This window comes from Hipposideros armiger, unplaced genomic scaffold (genome assembly GCF_001890085.2).
Source record: "Hipposideros armiger isolate ML-2016 unplaced genomic scaffold, ASM189008v1 scaffold_878, whole genome shotgun sequence".
Taxonomy (NCBI): domain Eukaryota; kingdom Metazoa; phylum Chordata; class Mammalia; order Chiroptera; family Hipposideridae; genus Hipposideros; species Hipposideros armiger.
In genome coordinates, this window is record NW_017732228.1 from 101235 (window position 1) to 111587 (window position 10353).

Genomic DNA, 10353 nt, shown 5'->3' on the forward strand with positions numbered 1-10353 from the left:
AAAAAATAAATAAATAGGTGAATTGTATGGTATGTGAGTTATAGCTCAATAAAGAAAAAAGAAGTGCTAAGAACCTGAACTGATATGACAGTGCATGGGTATTGAAAAGAAGATTGGAGCGGGCCTCATAACAGGCTTCAAGTCTGTGTGACTGAGAAAATGGTGGTGCATTAATAGAGATTGTCCAAGAATAGGCTGAGTGGGCTAAGAAAACTATCAGTAATTTGGTAATGGTACCTAATAACCAGTTCATATTTAAATTTTCACAATTGTCCAAGTAATGGCTTTTATGGTTAAAAAAAGGATCATGCATTGCATTTGGTGTTACATCTTTTATTAGTCTCCTAGTCTTATTTTAAATAATATTGACTTTTTGAAGTATATTCATACAATGGAAATTACACAGCATAAAGCAAAAATGAATCATTGATATATGTGGCAATACAAAGTAATCTCAAAAACATTGTGTTGAGGGAAAGAAGCCAGACACAAAAATGTACATGCCGTGTGATTCTGTTTATATAAATTTCAGAAACAGGCAAAATTAATCAATGGTGATAGAAATCAGCACACTATTGCCTGGGGCAGGGGATGTGGGATTGACAGGAAAGGAACTTTCTAGCGCAATGGGAATATTCTATATTTTGATTGGGATGGTGATCACACAGGTATTAGAACTCAACTAATTGTACTTTTTAGGTTTGTGCAGTTCATTGTATGTAAATTTCTCCCCAAAAAGTCACATGAAATAAATCTGTATAATTATGTTACTAATTTGATAAATGATTAGGTTCATTTCTTTCAGATTGCTTTCAGTTTTAGGGTTTCCTTTTTTCCCTTTTCTATTTTACTTTTAAAATGTATACCATAAGGATAGCATATAGGTTAATGGAAGAAAATAGAAAGTCCAGAATGGTCAACTGATTTTTGACAAAAGCGTCAAGGCAATTCAATGTGGAAAGGGATAGTCTTTGCAGCAGATGGTATAAAATAATATAGTCTTTTACAGAAATTATTTTACTTTCATCACAGCAGTGTATGGGTTTTGTTTTGTTTTTACAGATCTTATAAGTGATACAGAGTTCTAGCCTACAACCAGATGTGATTATAAATTCTAAAATCTAGACTATTTATTTTATTCATTCTCATTCCTCAGTTTATTGGACACCTTCTATGTACTAGGCAGTGTGCTGGATGCTGGCAAAACTTGATGAGTGTAGGTCAGACTTGTTCCCAGTGAAGCTGACAATATCATTGGAAAACCAGACAAAAACCTAGAAATGAAAAGAGAAAAAAAATGTAATTGTGGCGGGCAGGCTGAGTGGCCCGTTGGTTAAGAGTTGGGTTGGGACGCCAGCTCTAAGCAGCAGGGCCCAGGTTCAGATCCCACATGAGGGCCAGTGACACTGCACCCTCTACAGCCAAGATGGTGAACAACAGCTTGACCTGGTGCTGGGCTGCCATGAGTCGCCGGCGAATGCATAGGCTGCAGCCCCTGCTGCAGTGGGCTGCCGTGAGCTACCGTGAGTGGCTGACAGACATCGTGAGCAGCTGGCAGACAGCGTGAGCTGCAGTGAGCCACCATGAGCAGCCGTCCAATAGGCAAACAGCAACTGCCTTACCCGGGAAGAGCACAATGATAATACCAACATGGGCCAGTGAAGTGACATCCTCCACAACTAGACTGAAGAACAAAAAGACTGCAACTTGTCTGTTCCCCTCCCCCGGTTCCCCAATAAATCTTAAAAAAAAATTTAATTGTGGCATATCCACAAGTAAATTAAAAAGGGGCTGGAATAGAAAATAAGGTGAAAGGGTGTTTATGAAAAGCTCTCTCCAAGGTGGGGATATTTTAAGTTGAGACCTAAAGAATGAAAAACAATGGCTCAGTTGGTTAAGAGTTTGCTTAAGAGCACGAACTATGAGCAACAGTGTCGCTGGTTCGATTCCCACATGGGCCAGTGAGCTTCACCCGAGCTGAGCTGTCAATAGGTAGCAGGATGGCTCAGCTGGTGAGAGCACGTGCTCCTAATGACAAGATTGCCTGTTTGATGGTGGGCTATGCCCACCTGCAATTAAAGACTGAACTTGGTGCCTTGAACTGAGCTGACACCCGGATAGCTTAGTGGATAGAGCACGTACTCTTAACAGCAAGGTTGCCGGTTTGACTCCCAAATGAAGGAAAAAAAAGAATGAAAAACAAGTTAAGGGTTAAGTAGGAGAATAGAACTTCTCAGGCAAAATTATTGGTGTTTTCCAGGAACTGAAAAGAAGCCAGTAAAGCTCTGAGGTGAAGAGCAAGAGAAGAGGGGTGATGAGATCAGACAAGCAGGTAGGGCCAGGTCAGGCCAGGCAGCGCTCACACAGCCTAGGGTGTAAGGTGTTCACAAGCAAATAGAAGCCACTAGAGGATTATAAATTGTGGAGGGACTAGATGCCACCTAGGTTTTCACTCTTTCTGCTGTGAGGAAACTTGGTTGGAAAGTGGTAAAAAGTGCATGTGCCTAGGTTAGAGTTTCACTACTTCCTGCTACCATTTGTTTTTTTCTCTTTAAAATTAATTTCTCAACATTCAAAGAGAGATGATTTACATTCATGTCCAGTCTCCCTCTCTTTCTCTGTGTCCTCCCCAGCAAGCAAACTCAAGAATGAGTTTATATATTCTGCTGACTCAATTTCTTTTTCTTTTCTTTTCTTTTAAAGATTTTATTGGGGAATTGGGAAAAAGGAACAGTGTTGGGGAATTGGGGAAGGGTAACAGCCAATTTGTTGTCCAATCTTAGTTGTAGAGGGTGCAGCTAGCTCAGCTCCAAGTCCAGTCGCCATCCGGCCGCCCATCAGCAGCTTGCGGCCGCTCAGCTGAAGGTGCCGTGTTCAATCTTAGTTGCGGGTGGGTATAGCCCACCATCCCAGGGGGGAGTTGAACTGGAAACCTTGTTGCTAAGAGCACACACTGTAACCACTGAGCCATCGGGCTGCCTGTTGGCAGCTCAGTGGCAGCTCAGCTCGGGCGCAGTTCACTGGCCCATGTGGGAATCGAACTGGCGACTCTTTCTCAGAGCTCACGCTCTTAACCAACTGAGCCACTCAGTGGCCCCTGACTCGATTTCTAATTAAACCACAGACTGAAGCCTTAGCTTGGGAGCAGGTGAGACAAACAGCTAGTAAACCATCTCTTTGTGACTAAGCTGACAGGAATTTAGGTCAGTGATTTTGGTGAAGCCATAGGTAAATAGGCTTATCTGGGAGTGGGATTTTGAAATTTACCTGAAAAATTGTTTTAATAAAGCTTCTCCACAAGACCCAAGTTAGTACAGGCAGAAAATGGATTTGGAAAACTACCAACTAATCTTTGCACTTACTAACAATAACTCCAGAGACTGTCCCTGTGAAGCTTACCACATACTTATCAGACAGGACCTGGCCTGTTCCTTGGTGAATCAGCAAAATACTGCAGAACTAGTTGTAAAGAGCATTAACATGAAGGAGAAGAAAGCAGCACAAAAGGGGATGTTAGCTATATCTGTAACACTATTTCTTTTATTTAAAAAATGCAGGCTTTAGGCAAATGTGACAAATACTACTGGTAGTTGTGGACTTGGGGTGATGGTAGATAATTACTATTTGAATTATTCTTTGTACAGTTGACGTAATGAAGACAGAAAAGGGACCACAGGTTAAACCTGACAACCTCGGGAGACTGAAAATAACCACTGTGGGGCCGGCCGAGTGGCGCGTTCATTAGGAGTTGGCTTGGGACACCAGCTCTGAGCATCAGGGCCCCGGTTCAGATCCCACATGAGGGCCAGTGATGCTGCACCCTCTACAGCTAAGATGGTGAACAACAGCTCAACCTGGAGCTGGACTGCCGTGAGTCACTGGCAATGGAGTAGGCTGCAGTGGGGCTGGCCGGCAGCGGGAGTGAGCTTTCGTGAGCTGCCCTGAGCCACCGTGAACAGCCGTCCAATGGCCACTGAGCAACTGCCTCACCCGGGAAGAGCACAATGATAGTACTAACATGGACCAGTGAAGCAACATCCTCCACAACTAGACTGAAGAAAAAAAAGGACTGCAACTTGTCTGTTCCTCTCCCCCAATTCCCCAATAAAATCTTTAAAAAATAATAATAATAATCACTGTGGATGGAAAAGGGGCCACATGTTAAACCTGACAAGCTCAGGAGACTGAAAATAACCACAGAGGATGGCATGAACATAAAAATTCCTAACTAAGGGCCGGCCAAGTGGCTCAGTTGGTTAAGAGCTCACTCAAGAGTTTGAACTCTGAGCAACAGCGGTTTGATTCCTGGCCCGAGCTGAGCAGCTGCTGAGCTGCCAACAGGTGGCAGAATGGCTCAGCTTAAAAAACAAAAACAAAAACAAAAAAACCAACCAAACAAAAATTCCTAACTAAGGTGAGCCATGGCGGGAAGTCACATCTCTTGAGCTTCCTCATTAAATTAATCTGTTCCTGTTCTTTGTCTGTACCTAAAATAACATCTTTAATCCTTCCTCTCCCCTCCAACCAGAGCTGGAAACTTCAAAACTCCTCATTATCATGCTTGTCTCCTGATTACCATCTCTATGTGCTGTAAAGAGCGAACTGTTACCTATCCTGCACCCACCTGTGTGGGAGGAGTACCTGTCTCTCCAATGTACTTTTATCCAATCCCAAAGATTTTCCAGCTTTGCTTTCTCCCACTCCCTTAATCCATCACCAATGGATTTCATGTAACCTTCCTCCTTTGATTTTATGTATAAAATAAACTGCAAACTGCCATTTTGCAGAGCATTTTCTCAATCCATTGAGTTTTTGCTTCCCAGCAATTGTCAACAATTTGGCTCAAATAAACTCTTACAAGTTTTCTCTTAGGCTGGATGTTTTCATCAACAAAGGCCAACAAGCTCCCAGACTCCAGCACCGTTATTCTCCTGCAGATACATGTAAATTTCCTAGGAGTCTTGCAAGTAATTACAGACATGGAAAAATTTATCTAGAAGTGATATCAACTTAAGATGGCTAAAGTGGAGCTCTTTTGACATCTACATTATTTTGTGTGTGTGCACAATTTTAAAAAAGCCAGCTTAAAAATCAAACTAAATAGAATGGGAGGCTCACATCAATTCACAAATAGAAGCCTCTAAAATGGTATAGAGAGACATTCTTCTCTCCAGGAACTTAGTAAGAAAGTTTTAGAGACTGTCTCTAAACTAAAGAAGGTTTCTGAAGCTTCTAAATGCCAACACCCCACGTTTCCCTCTTTGGCTGTCCCACTATGTGCTTTACTTTGTCCGGACTTGCTCTCATTTTCCTCTCTCTCCTGCAGTTCTGTTGTAGCTCCCTTTTGAGAGGAGCTGGTCTTGGGCAAAACTAAGGAATCTACTAAACATTCCCCCAACTCTCTCTAGGACCCTGATGAGTTTGCAAAGAAATTTGAATTAACTGTTAGAACATATAATCCTGGCTATTCTGATTTATTCCAATTAATGCACCTACTGGTTTCTGAGAGCAAAGCAACAAAATTATTAAACGTTTGCTAGGGAAACTCCTGTGGAGGAATCTGCTTTTATTGTAAAAAGTCAGGTCACCTTAAGGACTGTGGGAAACTAAAATAGGAGTTAGAAAAAGAAAGGAGAGTCAGCTGAGAGGCTCAGTTGGTTAAGAGCTTGCTCAAGAGTGCAAACTCTGAGCAACAGTTGCCGGTTCGATTCCCACATGGACCAGTGAGCTGTTCCAGAGCTGAGCTGCCGCTGAGCTGCCAACAGGTGGCTGGATGGCTCAGCTGGTGAGAGCATGTGCTCCTAATAACAAGGTTGCCTGTTAGATAGTGGGCTATGCCCACCAGCAACTAAATACTGAACTTGGCACCTTGAGCTGAGCTGCTTCCTGGGTAGCTCAGGGGAAAGAACGCACACTCTTAACAACAAGGCTACTGGTTCGACTCCCACATGGGATGGTGGCTCTGCCCACCTGCAATTAATTGAACACAGTACCTTGAGCTGAGCAGTGCGACTGGACTTAGAGCTGAGCTAGCTGCACCCCCCACAACTAAGATTGAAGGACAACAACTTGGCTGTTCCCCTCCCCCAATTCCCCAATGTTGTTCCCCTCTACCAATTTTCCAATAAAATCTTTAAAAAAAGAAAAAGAAAGGAAACAGAAGCAAGTATAATGTTGCTCCAAGGACTATGAGGGCATTTCCCCTTCTTACTAACATTGGATCTACTTTATCTGTTAAAACCACCCAACTAAGTTGCTCTCTCTCTTGGAGTAAAGCTTCTATACAATAGTAGGGACATCTAATGAGCCAATGTCTGTTTAAATCAGAACCTATTCCTCTCCCGCTAGGAAATGTTAAGGGGCAACATCTATTTTTTCTACTCAAATCTGCCCCAATTCATCTGATAGCATGAGACTTTCTAACCAATGATGCTTACATATCCTTCCAGAAGGCTGAAATGTATTTACGACTAAATGAATCAGATTGGGAAAATGATGATTTGAAAAGAAATTATATGAGAGGAAACTAGTTGTGATATGGACAGAATGTTTGTTACAGGATATTCCAACACAATTTTAGGCTTTTTCCAGTACAGACATTGATTGGAAAGATTAAGTCAGCCACTCCTATTAAAATAACTATTGATAATACTTTACCTCTATCTAATATTTACCAATATCTTTCAAGGCCTGATATACCAGTTGGAATTAGCTCATTGTATAAGATTACCTTTAAGGGCTGGCTGAGTGGCTCATTGGTTAAGAGTTGGCTTGGGAACACGAGCTCTGAGCAGCAGGGCTGCTGGTTCGGATCCCACATGGGTCAGTGACGCTGCGCCCTCTACAGCTAAGATGGTGAACAACAACTCGACCTGGAGCTGGGCTGCCGTGAGTTGCTGGTGACTGCGTAGACTGCAGTGGGCTGCAGTGGGCTGCAGTGGGCTGCTGTAAGCTACCATGAGTGGCCAGCAGCCAGCGTGAGCGGCCGTCCAGTAGCCTGCGACTGATCTGTCTCAGCCGGGAAAACTGCAATGATCACAATACCAACATGGGCCAGTGAAGTGACGTCCTCCACAACTAGACTGAAGAACAAAAGGACAGCAACTTGTCTGTTCCCCTTCCTCGATTCCCCAACGCTGTAACCCTCCCCCAAATCCCCAATAAATCTTTTTTTAAAAAAAGATTTTATTGGGGAATTGGGAGATGGAACAGCATTGGGGAATTGGGGGAGGGGAACAGACAAGTTGATTTTCTTTTATTCTTCAGTCTAGTTGTGGAGGATGTCGTTTCACTGGGCCATGTTGGTGGCATCATTGCACTCTTCCTGAGTGAGGCAGTTGCTTGCCAGCCATTGGACAGCTGCTCATGGCGGCCCACGGCAGCTCATGAAAGTGCACGCCAGCTGCTGGCCAACCCCACTGCAGCCTACGCCATCAACGGCGACTCACGGTAGCACAGGTCCAGGTGGAGCTGTTGTTCACCATCTTAGCTGTAAGAGGGTGCAGCATCACTGGCCCTCATGTGGGATCTGAACTGGGGCCCTGCTGCTCAGACCTGGCGCTCCCAAGCCAACTTTTTTTTTTTTTTTTTAGCTGAGCCATCCTTCCACCTGTTGGCAGCTCGGAGGCAGCTCAACTTGGGCTGGGAATCGAACAGCTGTTGCTCAGAGTTTGCACTCTTGAGTAAGCTCTTAACCAACTGAGCCACTCGGCCAGCCCCTCCAAGTCAACTCTTAACCAAAGCGCCATTCAGCGGGCCCCCCAATAAAATCTTAAAAAAATAATAGAAAAAAAATTTCCTTTAAAAGGGGGGGGCTAGGCCGGCCGAATGGCTCAGTTGGTTAAGAGCTCGCTCAAGAGTTTGAGCTCTGAGCAACAGCGGTTCAAGGCCAGCCCGAGCTGAGCAGCCGCTAAGCTGCCAATAGGTAGCAGGATGGCTCAGCTTAAAAAATAAAATAAAATAAAATAAAAAAATAAATAAAAGGGGGGGCTTATAATTCCATGTATGAACACATGTAATTTTCCTATTCTTCCAGTAAAGAAACCCAATTGGGAAAGAATGGAGATTTGCACAGGATCTCAGCTATAAATAAATATCCTGTGGTTCCAAATCCAGATACCTTATTGTCAGCTATTCCTGTGTGTATTGCCAATATTTTTCAGTGATAGATTTATGTAGTGCCTTTCTCAGCATTCCTGTAAAAAAAAAAAAAGACAGGAAATACCTCTTTTCTTTTCCACCTGGGAAGATCAATTTACTTGGAGAGTAATGCCTCCGGTGTATAGAGAGTCCCACCTGTTTCTCTCAGATACTAAAAGCTGATTTGAATAATGTTGAATTTTTCAGAAATTCTACTGTAATCCAATATGTGGATGATTTATTCTTATGTTATATGCAATAACTTCCATGGTAAACATAAATTTAAGTTTCTTATTAAGCTGAATTAGTTGATCTAACAGGAGCTTGTAAATGAGCCAAAGAGCACATAGCCAATATTTACAGATAGTTGCTATACCTTTGGTGTAGCTCAAAATTGTGGAAGCAATGAGGTTTCTTAACTTCTTCAGGGCAGCCCATAAGAATGGAAAACAGGTTCCAGAATTTAAATTAGATTTCATACAGCAACTGGAACAATTGGCAATTATCAAAATTCCAGGACATTCTAAAGCTGCCACCATGGAAGCAAAAGGAAATAATTTAGCTGATACTGCAGCTAGACTGGCAACAATATACAGCTAAATTATCCAGACTTGAGAATGTTTCTTCTCCCTATTAAATCAGTAAAAGCCTTTTATAGTTCCAATGGGCAGCTACAGGAAAAAAAATATGGCAACAAAAAGGGGGAACCTTTGACCCAAACAGATATAGCTTAGCATGTATGTGAGCTAATACATTGAGGTCTTGGAAAGATGGTTTCATGGAGTAAAGAATATTATTAGAAAGTTCCTACTGTAGCTCATAAAGTGTATAGCAGATGTTCTATCTGTCCAAAATATAACCCTGTAAAATCACTCCATGGGTCCCAAGGGCATTTCTTATTTCCTTTAGGTCCAGTTGAGGTACAGTAATTGGATTTTATCCAATGCCACCATGTGTAGGATACAAATATGTGTTAGTCATGATTTATGTTGTCTCACCAGGTTGAGACATTCCCTTGCAGGAGAGCAACAGCCTTAATGGTAGAGAAGTTATTTAAAATAATAATAAATAATCCCCAATCATCGGAGAATTCCTTGTGAGTTACATAATAACTGGGGGACTCATTTCACTGAGCCAATGATATAATCTATTTGTAATATTTGGCTTATTTTACAGCATTTTTATTGTGCTTATCACCCCAGTACTCTGGATTGGTGGAATGTACAAATGGTAAATTTAAACTCAACTAAGTAAGTTTTCAGAAGCTTTTAGTCTCCCTTTGCCAAAAGCTCTCCTTATAGTGCTTCTCAGCCTGAGATATTCCTTTTGGTAAACACAGGCTTTCTCCTCATTAGTCATTGTTCACATTATGTGAAGGGACATTGAATCAACCTTCCTAAAAGGAGACATTCTACATTATTATCAAGGACTTATCTTAAAGAAAATAATAAATTAGTAACTGATTTGCTTCAATGTGCTGCCAGGAGATGAAGACTTATAAGACCACTACTCTTAACCGGGAAATTTTGTCCATTGGACAAGACATCAATTAAAAACTCTCCAACCTTGTCAGAAGGGACCTTATCAGTGGATATCAAAGACTTCTCAAGGATGAGAAGCCGCCGACATTTGGGTTAGACAGCTATCCCAAGATATCTAGAAGGCCTGTATGTTTACATAATTGATATTGAACTTAAAATAACCATTTGTTTGATTGTCTTTACCTATCTGCTAATTATATTAATAATAATGATAGTTATACTTGTTCTTTAGGCTTTTCTCAAACCCTGTACTTATATAGCCCTACTGTTAATAATTGCTAAAAGCATATAACTTCTTTATTATCAATAATATTTTTTATGGTTTTGAAATTTAGAAGGAATGTTATTATAGAAGGAAGAAAAGGGGTGTGTGTGTATTTTTGAGAGAAGTTAAAAGGAAGTAGTTTGTCCTAGTAGTTGATTATTTCTTAATGAGGAAAAGGAGACAAACTGAGGAGGACGAGTGAAGTTGTAGAAGGTTAGTGGAAAAGAAATATTGGGGGGCCGGCCGAGTGGCGTGTTGGTTAGGAGTTGGCTTGGGACGCCAGCTATGAGCAGTAGGACCCCGAGCAGTAGTACCCGGTTCGGATCCCACATGAGGGCCAGTGACGCTGCGCCCTCTACAGCTAAGATGGTGAACAACAGCTCGACCTGGAGCTGGGCTGTCGTGAGT